We start from the raw sequence: 15960 nt of genomic DNA, 5'->3' as shown, positions 1-15960 counted from the left end.
TTAATGTACTCTTATGATTTTGAGTCTAGGATGGTAAAAGAGACAAGAGCCTTTAATTATGTATGATGATATTATATATAAATATATATATATATATATATATATATATAAATATATTTATATATATGAAGTAATGTTCTAGCATATGATGTTCTAAGAAAGTTTTAAATTTTCCGCTAAATTACCTATGACAATGCGATGAAGGATAACTATGGTCTTGTATAACACATCCAATAGGTCAAGTACGCCATGTTACTTGTAGGAGGTGCTCCCAGTATGGGACAAGAATGCTGAGGTATGATTCCAACTTACTAACAACCGAAATACTTTAAACGCAACAAACATTAACAATGAACAAATACTTTAAAAGAACTCTTCCCAACCTTTATTAATTATAAAATAAAAACAGGAAAAGGTTTCACGAATTTATGTAAGTCTGGAATAAATCTCCTAAGATCTAGACAAAATTTTCACCCTTACTTTACTTCCAATGTCCATTTTACTTTAGGGAAACTACACCCTTAACCGACAGTAAGACCTTGTGAGCCAAACATGTAATTTTGTATCATCCCCTCACACCAAAAGAGGGTATGTTACTTGCCAAGGTAATATATAAGTATCATGCTAGCATATTAGGTGATAACACTTGCTAGATACTATGGGGAAACATAGTTACAGAACTTGGAGTCATCATGGAAACATCATTCTAACACCCTTTTTGGGTCATGAGGCTATCAACCCCATGAGTTATATGGTGACCTACATTCCTACAATAGGAGAGGACACCTCTCTTCTTCAAGTTCCCTCGTTGCTAAGATAACTACCCTTTATTAAAAGCCTTTAATTACATTACTTTATAAACATAGGATTTAAGATATTCACTCCCCATATGATTAGCTCATAGGTTATAGATGACAAGTCCCTTCATCAACCTATATCATGTGTGAAAAGCTTTCACATGAACATAGCATATGTAAGCATCTATCTAGTTTAGGATACACATGAGAACAACTTTCAAGAGCACCTCTATTGACTAGATCATCATACATGTGTATGTGTACATTAATGTGAGCAAAACATTCACATAACACCTTAGACCACACATATTGATAGTTTACTTCGTTCATTCATAAGTGTACAAATGTAAATATATGAGACTTGCTTTCATATAAACACATTTAGACAATAGGTATAATAATACTTCATCATACCACATACTTCACATTACAACATATAAGACAAGTTCATAACATACTCATGCATTCATATCCATGTACATAACGGACCAAACCTAGGAACTATTCTTTCAAGATACACATGTACAATGCATAGATAAGGTCCCATACCCTTATCCATACTAGTACACCTATCAAGTAATCCTAGTTAAGGAAATACATAACATACTTTCATAGACATAAGCTTAATATGCATAGTAGTAGACACTAGTGAATATGAGAACAACCTTTCATTAGACACTATGATCCTATACTACATTTAAGCATGCATGTAGAGTGAGGGTGTGTGTACATTGGTCAATATGATCACATAATGTCTATTAACAACATATTAAGGCAGCCAAGATCTAGAGACCACATTAAACTTTCAATCATACACGACACAACACACAATAGCATAGGAGACAAGCCAAGCTTCCTATTACACTTAAGTCTCCTAACATTTTCTATTCATGCATTAACATAGGGGTACATAGGTATAGGTCAGCATTCCTTAATATTTAATTAATGGCAGCACCTGCACATAACCCTAACGTAATCATTCTCATGATCATAACAATAGTAACATAACCTAGATTCACAACTAGAGTAGAAGACTAGGCACAAAGTACACATAAGGTGATCCTCATAACCGCACATTCATATATTCATCAATTTTCCTTCAAGGACACATGACATATATAATGACAATAAAGTAAACACTGCCATCATAAGTGTACCATACCACACAATGTATTATAAGGCTTCATCAATTACAATAAAACAATAAAGTAGAGAGGAAGAGTAGACCTTACGAATTCAAACCCTTTTGATCAACATTTATTAAGAAAATCTTATTATCAAAAGTACATGTATATAAAAGTATCTAAATGTATATGAATCGTGAAAGAAACCATGTACAAGTTATTACAAGATCATAATACAACTAGTGCAAAAAATTACTATTGTTCTAGAGAATAGATGGGCATAGATCATTAACCAATTTCCCTAGTCTTGACTATTAATCGAAAAACGTCAATAATGTACATATAGGGCAGTATCTAAAGAAATCATAGCCTAAACGAGATCCTACTAAAACTAGTAATAAACTTAAAATCATTGTAAGTATTCATCATATTAGGAATTCATGGACGATAAATTTACATAGGTTTATCCTATTCAAACAATGATGAATTAATCCACCTTGGGTTCATATAGAAAATTCATTAATAACCTCAATATAAGTCAGTATCTAGAAGCATCCTATCATAAATAAATTCTAATTTTATACATTATAATGGCAACATTACAGTAAACATATAGATATCTAATCTAGTCATGTTCAAATATTCATACATTGATACAATTGGATCATTCATATACAATTCATCATCAATATACTTAAATAACAGTAGACATCAGCAATTCAACGTAATAGAATCACAATTTAACCGTTAAAAAGTCATGATCACATGTCCATGCAAGGTCTAATCAATTTTGGGAAGGGACATGGGTTCATACTACAACTGGATTGAAATTTACATTAAAACCAATACATCAACATAAATTCATCATGATTAAGACTTTGAAAATGTTTTGAGAAAGAACCCGTGTCTAGATTGAAGAAGAAGATTTGATCATATTTTTTCTTTGAAAACTTTCAGATTCACTCTCCAAGTGAAAGGTTACTAAGAGATAAAGTATAACCATAACTTAATATAGAAGAAAACGGCTAAAACAAATTAAAAATCATAGTAATCAAAGCTCCAAGCTGTTTTTGAGATTTACCTTCAATAGAGGTTATAGAGAGAATATTTGGAGGGAAAAAGTCTAGTCTGCTGAATTGTATTGGGAGTGGGGTTGATCACGTTTTTTAACCATTCAATGCACCCACAAAAAAACCAAATAAACCTTTTAGGATAAGTTTAGGATGTGGGGTGAAATTCCCATTCACCCCTTCAATGAAACAGTCGCCAAGAGCTTTTAACAACCTGCACCAACGAACACAATCGACACCCAGTAGGTCCACTAGCGGACCATCTGTGGCTTCGTTGATTGGGTACTTTGGCTTTTCTTTGGTTGAGCCTAATTTAAGCTAAGTTAACATAGAAGACACCCCCATTTACGGGTCGTTTGTCAACAAACGAGGTGTCGTTTGGTTCAGTCGATTGACAAGGCAGTGTCTCGACAAGTCTTGGGTCCTTCTTGTGGGCCCTTTTGCGGGGCCCTTGGGAAGTCGTACCCGGTCTTATCCCACGTAAATATGAACCGTAACATGTTGAAGAGCTTTCACGTCAGTTTGAGCCATAATAAACACAAGCAACACCTTCAAATAGGCTAGGCACATTAAAGACACATACACGCATGCCTCAGGGGCTATGTTTTGAACGTCTTGGACGTTTGAACTCCAAACTTAATAAAACACGATAAAATGCCTGTTACCATAATTATAAATCATTTTAAGACATCATAAGATCATGAAATACAAATATAAGCATGTCTGGACACATGAGACACATAGGTGACTAGTAGTCATACGTCTTGGTCATTCCTTGACGTTTGTCTTCCAATTAACCTCAAACTTTAGTGCCTCCTTAAAACCTTAGAACCCATTTTAGGATATCAGAATCTTAAGACAACCATGTTAGTCTCTAGACACCGTAACTCATTTTGGGGATCTTACAAATGTATTCAACTCACAAGAAAGAAATGGTTGATGTTTAAAATTGCCTACGAAACTGGAGAGTCTATTTGTTCGGAACTTGATTTTTTTACGAACTAACAATGTTGCTAATAAATTTTTTAAAATGCGCAAAAATTTGAGTCCTACACAGGCACAATGGTAGCAATTTATTGCGGGATACGACTTTATGTGGAACAGAAGTCCGAGAAACATAACAAACTTGCTAATGCATTGAGTCACAAAGAGGTACTTGTTGAAGGCCTATTCAATTTTGAAATTTTAAATTGATTACTTTGATAGAATGAGGTTGTGTGTTTCAAATGATTCAGTGCAAGATGGCCCAATGACACAGTATTGCATCAAGAACGATCTACTCTAACTTAAAGAGGGGAGAATCGTCATCATAAATCAGGGTAGACTGCGCAAAGACTTTATGAAGGAAGCGCATGATTCTACTAGGCTGGACATCCGGTTGTTGTAAGGATGTTAGCTTTAATGTTTCATGTTTATTTATTGCCAAAGATGGAAGATGACATAGAGACATATGTAAAAACTTGTCATGTTTGTCAAGTAGACAAGATTGAACTTTAGAAGGAAGCTGAGTTATTGTAGCCCTTGCCTATTCCAGAAAGGTCTTGGTTTTCGGTAAGTATGGTATTTCGTTTATGGATTACCTAAAGTAGATGACAAATCATCCATAATGGTAGTGGTATACATGTTTTGAAATTATTATGTTTTCATTGTTTCACCCTAATGATGTTCATATGAGATTGTTGCTGATTTGTTTTATAAATATGTTTAACTTTGGTGTTCCGACTGACATTGTGAATGAATGGGATGCAAGGTTCACTTGCATGTATTGAACAACTTTGTTCAATATGATGGGGACTGAGTTAATATTCTCTATTGCAAATAATCCACAAACGTACGGACAAAAAAAAAGAACTAATAATTTATTAGAAGAGTACTCGAGGCACTATGTGACAACAAGTCAACGAAATTGGCCTACATTGTTAGACACTGTGCATTATTGTAACAATCTTCATAAGTCATCTACAAAAGAAATAAGACTATTTAAAATTGTTCTTAGCAAACAATCTATGACACCATTGGATTTTTCTAAGTTTAAAACTCACAGAAAGTGTCCAACATTGCGCAAGGTTGCGAGGGACAGACTTGAAATGTTATCTGAGGCACAACAGTCTGCGCAAGTCTTAGCGCCGCATGAAGAAGTACGCTGACCAACATCATCCCTCAGCTGAGTTTAATGTTGGTGACAAAGTGTTGCTTAAAAATTACTCCCCATATCTGGAAACATATTGCAACTAATACTAGATATTGGGGTTTGATTCCTAATTATGATGGTCCATTCAAAGTGGTTAAACGGGTGGGCTAAGTTGCTTATAGATTCAAATAGCCAGAAAGGTTAAAGATTCCATGTGAGTTTCTTAAAACCCTCAGATGCAGATGATCCGAACAGGTACAAATCTAAGAGGGATCCTCCATTAGTACCTACATAATTTTGATGCTTAAACTAAGAAGATCCTTGATCATCGGGTTCAAGTCAAAAGTAAGAAGAATACAAATATAAAATTCTTGATTAATTGGAAAGGCAAGAGTGCATCTAATGCAGTTTGGGTGAAAGCAAAGGACTTATGAAAGTTCGATCCTCAAATTGATGACTATCCCAAAACAGTCTTGATGAAGAAATCGAGTTCAATTGGTACAAGTGGTCTGTTAGACCCGTAAAATACTTGATCTAACTACGTGCATGCATGACAAGGATTCAGTCATTATTCTTGGCATGCATTGGGAAAACTAGTGCAACAAAGTTTCAAGGTGCATGGGTCTTTGCAAGGAAAATTGGACGTGCAAGGCTTACGTGTTGACAGAAATCATCGTCAAGGCAAGGCATTGTGTTTTCTTGACAAGGCAAGGTTGTGGGACTTGACGATGGAAAGGTAAATACATTTACATGAGTTTCTTAAATAAAACTAAGTGTTCAAAACTAGTTTAAATATTCTGTGTTTTGAAATTATCTTGAAATATTCTAAGTATTTTAGTATTTTTGGTTAGAATAGAATATAATTCAAAATAAATTCCATCTGTTAGAAATTATGGTTGTTGGAAACTTAGGTTGAATTGTAGAGTGACATGTGTTGGACAATTGTCATTTGTAATTGCCGTATGTAACTGCTCGATGTAACTACCTTGTGCTGAAATTTTATTTGCACGGAGATTTCGTCTAAGGGTTAGGAGATTGATTTTGGCCTTAGTAAAATTTTTGAAGCCTTTTCCTGTATCGATTTTATAATTAATAAAGGTTGGGAAGATTTCCTGTAAAGTGTTTTGTTCATTATTAAAGTTCGTTCCCTTTAAAGTATTTCTGTAATTAGTCAAAAAACTGGAGCAATATATATATATATATATATATATTTATGTATATTCGTGGAACTAACGTGTAAAGAACGTACGGAGAACTAATATTATATTAAAAGCATACACATTTTAACATTGAAGGGTTGTTAAATTTCCATAGAGTTATAAATATTCCAATCAGTTGGAAGTTATTTAATATATTATGTTGTGAGAAGACACCATTTGACATTGAATGGTTGCGATTTTTCCAAAATGTTGTGTTTTTTTCTATGAGTTGTGATATTTCTCAAGGATCGAAACAATCCCTTATAAGATAAATGCTAAATTAATATAATACTACAAATAAAAACATAAATTTAGTATATCTTTAATATTTATATTATATTAGATTATATTATATTTACATAAGAACTCTAGTCAAACAATAATAACTAAGTAATGCACTATGGGTAACATTCAGTATAAATAATAAAGTTTACATTTACAATTCATTAGAACTTTTGCTTTATCATTCATCTTATAATTGTTTAATTTATTTATTTACATAATAACATTCACACTATTTTTTTAAAAAAAAGTGTAGTACATAGTTCGATAGTCACGTGCAACACACGTGCGTCAAAACTAGTACTACTTTAAGAACATGAATTCCCTAACTTGAAAAGTAAAATTACTATAAATACCCTAACTGTCACGACCCAAATTCGGGCCGCGACTGGCACCCACACTTACCCTCCAATGTGAGCGAACCAATCAATCTAAACCTTAACATTTCAATATAATTTCAATAGAAAGTAATGCGGAAGACTTAAACTCATTAATAAAATCAATAACTATTATTATCCCCATAATCTGGAAGTCATCACCACAAGAACATCTATGATCAAATTACTAAACTAAGAGTATTCTAAGAAGCTAAAACAAATAAAAGCTAGTCCATGCCGGAAATTCAAGGCATCAAGACATGAAGGAGAAGATCCAGTCCAAGCTAGAAGTATTAGCTCACCCTAAAGATCTGGTGTGACGAAGACTGGCTAGAGTTGTGGTTGAGTTTAAGACGATGGCACGTTTGCTGCACTCCACAAATAACAAAGAAGAAAACATAAAAGTAGGGGGTCAGTACGAACACGGGTACTGAGTAGATATCATCGGCCAACTAAAAATAGAAAACAGTATATATTAAGCAATATCATAAAATCAACTAATATCCTTAGCACGCAGCATTTATAGTTACCATAATTCTTGGTTACAACACCAAGCACATCAATGAGGACTCATGCCTCCTCATCATACTCATTTGGGAATTCAGTTCATTAGATTGAATATATTAACATTTTTCAAGATTCATTATCTTTATTCCCCTCGTGTCGGTACGTGACACTCCGCTCCTCAATAAACTATCCTGGTGTCGGAACGTGACACACTGATCCTCATTCTATCTTGGTGTCGGAACGTGACACCCGATCCATATATTCTATCCTGGTACCAGAACGTGGCACCCGATCCATATACTATCCTGGTGTCGGAACGTGACACTCCGATCCTCATATACTATCCTGTTACCGGAACATGGCACCCGATCCATATTCTATCCTGGTGTCGGAACGTGACACTCCGATCCTCATATACTATCCTGGTACCGGAACGTGGCACCCGATCCCCTAATCTCACTACTTTCGTTCATCGAGCCTTCTTTTATACCAAGGCATCATCATTAACAAAGTAGATTAGGGTTTCTGTTCAGGATTTGAGATTCAATAGCTTCATCATGCTTATTTATTCATAATTACATAATCACATCATTCATGCAAGCATACAATTAAGCATATAGAAGGGTTTACAATACTACTAATACATATCATTCGCTATTAAGAGTTTACTACGAATAGCATGAAAACCATAACCTACCTCCACCAAAGATTCGTGATCAAGCAAGCAATTTCCCAAGCTTTGTGTTTTTCCTCTCATTCGATCCTCTCTCTCGTTCAACTTTTCTCTCTCTTTCTCTTTTTCTTTCTATTTTCTTTATTCAAACCCTTTTTCTTTTACCCTAATTAGTATATAATTAAGAATAAAAGGTGGCAATAATAACCCACTAATTAACTTAAGGTTACCTCTTTTAACCCCAAGTAATTAGACTTATTAACATTAACCCACTAACTTTATAATTAAAGCAGGAATAGTCAAAAATGTCCCTTAAAATGTATAAAGAAATCCGACCCAGACTGGGATTGCGCAACCTGCGACGGCCCATCGTGCCTGCGACGGTCCGTCCTGTAGGTCGTCGCAAGGGTCAGAGACTCAATTTCCACTGAAGAATCTGTGACGGTCCGTCCTGCCATTCCGTTACGAAGTTCAGAGAGTCGATTTTCAGTACTCAATTTCAGATTTTCTAAGTGTTTTGAAATGAGACCCTACAACGGTCCGTCGTGGGGTCCGTCGCTTCTGCCAGTTTTTCCAGAATTGAAGTCTGCTACTCAAAACGACTACACAGGTCGTTACAATAGATACCAATTTACCCATCGTTCGTCCCCGAACGATCACAAGAAGGAAAAACAAGAGCAAAAAGGAGTACCTTAATCTGTAAACAGATGTGGGTATCTTTTTTGCATATCTGCCTCCTTCTCCCAAGTGGCTTCTTCAACCGGTCGATTCTTCCATTGCACCTTGATGGATGCAATCTCTCTTGACCTCAACTTGCGAACTTCTCTATCTAAAATAGCAACAGGCTCCTCCTCATAAGACAAGTTCTCATCAAGCACAACTGAATCCCAACGGATAATGTAATTTCCATCCCCATGATATCTTTTCAACATAGACACATGGAATACCGGATGCACATCGGACAGCCCTGGAGGCAAGGCTAACTCATAAGCCACATCCCCTACTCGCTTAAGTACTTGAAATGGACCAATATACCTTGGGCTAAGTTTACCTCGCTTACCAAATCGCATCACCCCTTTTATTGGCGAAACCTTCAACAAGACTTGTTCACCTTCCATGAACTCTAAGTCTCTAACCTTTTGATCTGCATATTCTTTTTGTCTACTTTGCGCCGCTAGAAGCTTTTCTTGAATAGACTTCACTTTCTCTATCGAATCCCTCAAAAGGTCAGTACCCCTAGGTCTAACCTCGAATGCATCAAACCAACCAATGGGAGACCTACATCTTCTCCCATACAATGCTTCAAATGGGGCCATATCAATACATTGGTGATAGCTATTATTGTATGAAAACTCCGCTAAGGGTAGGAAGCTATCCCAATGACCACCAAACTCTATCACACATGCACGAAGCATATTCTCCAACACTTGAATCGTCCTTTCGGACTGACCATCGGTCTGAGGATGGAACGCAGTACTAAGGTCCAACCTAGTACCCAATTGCGCATGCAATGTTTTCCAAAACTTAGAAGTAAACTGCGTACCTATATCTGATATGATGGATAGTGGAACCCCATGCAATCAAACGATTTCTGAGATATAGATCTTGGCTAACTTCTTTGCATTGTAAGTCACCTTTACCGGAATGAAATGAGCAAATTTAGTTAACCTATCAACAATCACCCAAATAGAGTCATACTTACCCATTGTCCTAGGAAGACCAACCACAAAGTCCATTGCAATTCTTTCCCACTTCCATTCCGGAATGGGCATTCTCTGAAGTGTTCCTCCGGGCCTTTGGTGTTCATACTTTACTTGTTGACAGTTCGGACACTTGGCAATAAAGTCAACATTATCACGCTTCATTCTACTCCACCAAATATGTTTCTTTAGGTCAGGATACATCTTTGTTGCACCCGGATGTATAGAATACCTTGAACTATGAGCCTCTGTCAGAATAGTATTGATCAAATCATCGACGCGGGGTACACATACCCTTCCCTTGATTCTCAAAACACCTTCCTCATCGATTTGTGCTTCCTTAGCCTCCCCTCGCAAAACTTTATCTTGGATTCGCCTTAGTTTCTCATCATCAAACTATTTTCCCTTAATTTTGTCAAGAAAAGAAGATCTTGACTCCACACTAGCCAACAATCCTCCCTTCTAAATTACTTCTAATCTCATAAGGTCGTTATCCAGACTCTGAACCTCTCTAGCCAATGGGCGTCTAGAAGCTTGCAAGTGAGCTAGACTTCCCATGCTTCCCGCCTTTCTACTTAAAGCATCCGCTACAACATTCGCCTTCCCCGGATGATACAAAATAGTGATGTCGTAGTCCTTCAATAGTTCCATCAATCTCCTCTGTCTCAAGTTCAAATCTTTCTGAGTAAAGACATACTGTAGGCTACGATGATCCGTATAAATCTCACACTTAACCCTATATAAATAGTGTCTCCATTGCTTTAATGCAAACACTGCCGCGGCCAATTCCAAATCATGAGTGGGATAGTTACGTTCATGCACTTTTAATTGTCTTGAAACATAAGCAATCACATTCTTCTCTTGCATTAGCACTGCACCCAAACCCGAATAAGATGCATCACAATAGACAATGAAATTCTTACCTTCCACTGGCAAGGTGAGAATGGGTGCGGTAGTCAACAAAGTCTTGAGCTTCTGAAAGCTTTCCTCACACTCATCTGACCATACAAATGGAACATTTTGCTTAGTCAAGTTCGTCAGTATGGAAGCAATAGAAGAGAATCCCTTGACAAATTGGCGGTAGTAGCTAGCTAACCCAATAAAGCTCCTTATTTCTGACATATTAGTAGGTCTTACCTAATTCTTTACTGTCTCAATCTTAGAAGGATCCACCATCACTCTTTCTTTAGAAACCACGTGCCCCAAGAAGGACATTGCATCTAGCCAAAACTCACACTTAGAGAACTTGGCATAAAGCTTTTTCTCCCTCAACATTTTCAATACCATTCTCAAATGCTCTTCATGTTCCTTCTTGCTCTTTGAGTATACCAATATATCATCAATAAATACGATCACGAAGAGGTCCAAATATGGCTTAAAAATCCCGTTCATCAAGCTCATGAACGCAGCAGGGGCATTCGTAAGACCAAAAGACATCACTACAAATTCGTAATGCCCATACCTCGTTCGAAAAGTAGTCTTTGGCACATCCGTTGCCCGTATTTTCAATTGATGATACCCGGATCTCAAGTCAATCTTAGAGAAGACACAAGCACCTTGTAACTGATCGAACAAGTCATCAATGCGGGGAAGAGGATACTTGTTCTTTATGGTTACCTTGTTTAGTTGTCTGTAGTCTATACACATTCGAAAACTCCCATCCTTCTTCTTTACAAGCAAAACTGGAGCACCCTAAGGAGATGCACATGGTCTAATAAAGCGTTTGTTTAACAACTCTTGAAGTTGGGCTTTTAACTCTCTTAACTCCGCGGGAGCCGTTCTATAAGGGGGTATAGAAATGGGGCGAGTACCCGGTTCATGGTCAATACAGAAATCAATATCCCTATCTGGTGGCATACCAGGAAGATCTGCAGGGAACACATCTAGAAACTCACGGACCACCGAAACTCACTCAATCGAAGGTACTTGGGTAGTGTCATCCTTGAGATGTGCCAAGAAAGCTAAACACCCTTTACTAACCATTTTCTTAGCACGAAGAAAGGAGATTATACGCACCGGATTGGAAGTGTAATCACCCTCCCAAACTAACGGATCTGTCCCAGGCTTGGCTAACGTCACCGTTTTAGCGTTACAATCCAAGATCGGAAATTGTGGAGAAAGCCAAGTCATACCCTGAATTACATCAAAATCATCCTTTTCTATGATAATCAAATCTACATAAGTATTGCTCCCCACAAAGTTCACCAAACAAGACCTATATACCTTTTCAACTACCACAGACTCACCCACCGGAGTAGAAACACGAATAGGCATATCAAGTAATTCACAATGTAAATTTAGACCATTAGCAAATGAGGAAGATACATAAGAAAATGTGGATCCAGGATCAAACAATACAGAAGCCATGCAATCACAAGCCAGAAGATTACCTGTGATGACAGCATCAGATGCCTCCGCTTCAGACCGCCCAGGGAAAGCGTAGCAATGGGCCCTCTCACTCGTCTGTCCGTTGCCCCTACCATGTTGTGATGTAGTGGCTCCAGGTTGCCCATCACCTCGGCCGTTCTGGTGACCACCATTACCTCGACCACCACGTCCTCCAGAATAACGGCCTCTACCATGACCACCTCTACTTCTAACATTTGGAGGTCTCTAACGCTGTTCTGGACAATATCTCTTAATATGTCCAATCTCCCCACATCCATAGAACTCTGTGGGTTCATGCATAGGTCTCTCAGAGAAGTGTTGACCGGTCTGAGGTGGACCCCCAACTACAGTCTGTAGTGAAGACTGAATTGGTCGGACTGAGTAACCTCCGGAACCTTGTCCTCTAGAGTAAGAACCATTAAACTCACCTCCCTTTCAAAACCTTTTTGATGTCGATGTCGAGGTGAAGTTATCGGGCTTCACTCCTTCCACCTCTTTCACGAAGTCTACCACTTCTTGGAAGGATTTTGCTGTAGCCGTTACCTGTAAGGCCGAAATCCGCAACTCTGATCTCAACCCCTTCACAAACCGGCAAATCCTCTCTTGTGGACTGAAACAAAGTTGCGTGGAATATCTGGATAGTGCGCGAAACCTAGCCTCGTAAGCATTAACTGACATCCTACCTTGCTCTAGGCTCAAGAACTCATCCCTTTTCCTATCCCTCAAAGTCCGAGGGATATACTTCTCCATAAACAAGCTAGAGAATGAGGCCCAAGTCATAGGTGGTGCCTTTGTCAGTTGACACTCAACATGTGATCGCCACCACATTTTGGCATTCCCTTGAAACTGATGCCTCACGAACTCAACGCCAAACCGTTCTACTATACCCATCTTGTGTAGTAGCTCGTGACAGTCAACCAGAAAATCATAAGCATCCTCTGATTCAGCACAGTTGAAGACTGGAGGTTTCAATTTTAAGAACTTACTGAAAAGTTCATGCTGATCATTTGTCATTACAGGCCCTGTAGTAAGACGAGGAAATGTGCTTATTTCCAATGGAACATCCATGCGGGGAGCCATAGTAGCAGCATGTTGTACCTCCGGAGCCTGAGGTGCTGGTGCAGAAAACACTGGGGGTGTCTGGCCCTGATCATATAACCCGCTAAGATAAGCCAGAACCTAATTGATCATCTCTGGGGTAGGTTGGGGTGGCATTTCCTCATTCTGCACTTGTTCATTCTCCCCATCCTCCCCTTCTCTTACTACTTCTTCAGTCGGTGGAGGAGTCACCTCCCTAGTATCAGATGGGTTAGGTGCTCGTCCTCTTCCTCTAGAGGACGTCCTCCCACGACCTCTACCACGGCCTCTTGTCGTTGCTCTTCCGCGAGCCACAGCCCCAGTGGCTGGCTAAGACGCACCCTGTCCTGCTGGTGCTGGTGCAGAAAACACTAGTCGTTGCTCTAGTTCTAACCATCTACGAAAGAGAGTGAAGATGGTCAGAAACCAATTTGTATCACCTAGATACCAATTGGATTCAAGTAGTAGCACGAAAGAAATAATGAAAGTATGGAATTTTCCTAAAGTCTTATAGACTCTCAAAGAAAAGTAAAGGCGTCCCTCTACCGTTCCTTAAGACTCTACTAGACTCGTTCTTGTGTGATGAGACCAACGAACCTAGTGCTCTGATACCATGTTTGTCACGACCCAAATCCGGGCCGCGACTGGCACCCACACTTACCCTCCAATGTGAGCGAACCAATCAATCTAAACCTTAACATTTCAATATAATATCAACAGAAAGTAATGCGGAAGACTTAAACTCATTAATAAAATCAATAACTATTATTATCCCCAAAATCTGGAAGTCATCACCACAAGAACATCTATGATCAAATTACTAAACTAAGAGTATTCTAAGAAGCTAAAACAAATAAAATATAGTCCATGCCGGAAATTCAACGCATTAAGACATGAAGGAGAAGGTCCAGTCCAAGCTAGAAGCATTAGCTCACCCTGAAGATCCGGTGTGACGAAGTCTGGCTAGAGTTGCGGTTTAGTTGAAGACGATGGCACGTTTGCTGCACTCCACAAATAACAAAGAAGAAAACATAAAAGTAGGGGGTCAGTACGAACACGGGTACTGAGTAGATATCATCGGCCAACTCAAAATAGAAAATAGTATATATTAAGCAATATCATAAAATCAACTAATATCCTTAGCATGCAGCATTTACAGTTACGATAATCCTTGGTTACAACACCAAGCACATCAATGAGGACTCACGCCTCCTCATCATACTCATTTGGGAATTCAGTTCATTAGATTGAATATATTAACATTTTTCAAGATTCATTATCTTTATTCCCCTCATGTCGGTATGTGACACTCCGCTCCTCAATATACTATCCTGGTGTCGGAATGTGACACGCTGATCCTCATTCTATCCTGGTGTCGGAACGTGACACCCGATCCATATATTCTATCCTGGTACCTGAACGTGGCACCCGATCCATATACTATCCTGGTGTCGGAACGTGACACTCCTATCCTCATATACTATCCTGGTACCGGAACGTGGGACCCGATCCATATTCTATCCTAGTGTCAGAACGTGACACTCCAATCCTCATATACTATCCTGGTACCGGAACGTGGCACCCGATCCCCTAATCTCACTACATTCGTTCATCAAGCCTTCTTTTATACCAAGGCATCATCATTAACAAAGTAGATTAGGGTTTCTGTTTAAGATTTGAGATTCAATAGCTTCATCATGCTTATTTATTCATAATTACATAATCACATCATTCATGCAAGCATACAATTAAGCATATAGAAGGGTTTACAATACTACTAAACACATATCATTCGCTATTAAGAGTTTACTACGAATAGCATGAAAACCATAACCTACCTCCACCGAAGATTCGTGATCAAGCAAGCAATTTCCCAAGCTTTGTCTTTTTCCTCTCGTTCGATCCTCTCTCTCGTTCAACTTTTCTCTCTCTTTCTCTTGTTCTTTCTATTTTCTTTATTCAAACCCTTTTTCTTTTACCCTAATTAGTATATTATTAAGAATAAAAGGTGGCAATAATAACCCACTAATTAACTTAAGGTTACCTCTTTTAACCCCCAAGTAATTAGACTTATTAACATTAACCCACTAACTTTATAATTAAAGCAGGAATAGTCAAAAACGTCCCTTAAAACGTATAATGAAATCCGACCCAGACTGGGATTAAGCAACTTGCGACGGCCCATCGTGCCTACGACGATCCAAGTCATGGAAACATTATAGAAAACACCAAAAAGTTGAAACAGAATCGTAGTCCGTATTAACGAAGAAAAAATAGGAAAGAGAGAATTCTGTGAAAGGGAAAGAAATATTTGTATATTAATCACCCAACATGAAGGAAAAGAATTATCTGCAGATTAATAAGCTAAGATTCAAGAAAGAGGGCGAATAAATCAAAGATTCAAGAGAGATATTGTTGTAAGCCAATCAACCAATAATAAGGAACAGAAATATTTGTAAATTAATAAGCTAATAATCAAGGAAGAGATTGAAGATCAGAAGATTAAAGATTAGCCAAAGATTCAAGAGAGATATTAATGATCAGCCAAGATTCAAGGATTTCATCTAACGGAGGAAGAAATTGATTTAATCATGCACATATCTGATATTGATAAGATTTACAAAATCAATTCAAA

This window comes from Solanum lycopersicum, chromosome 12, assembly GCF_036512215.1.
Source record: "Solanum lycopersicum chromosome 12, SLM_r2.1".
In the NCBI taxonomy this organism is placed as follows: Eukaryota; Viridiplantae; Streptophyta; class Magnoliopsida; order Solanales; family Solanaceae; genus Solanum; species Solanum lycopersicum.
The sequence above is the reverse complement of the archived record's forward strand: the minus strand, read 5'-3'. Positions refer to the sequence as shown.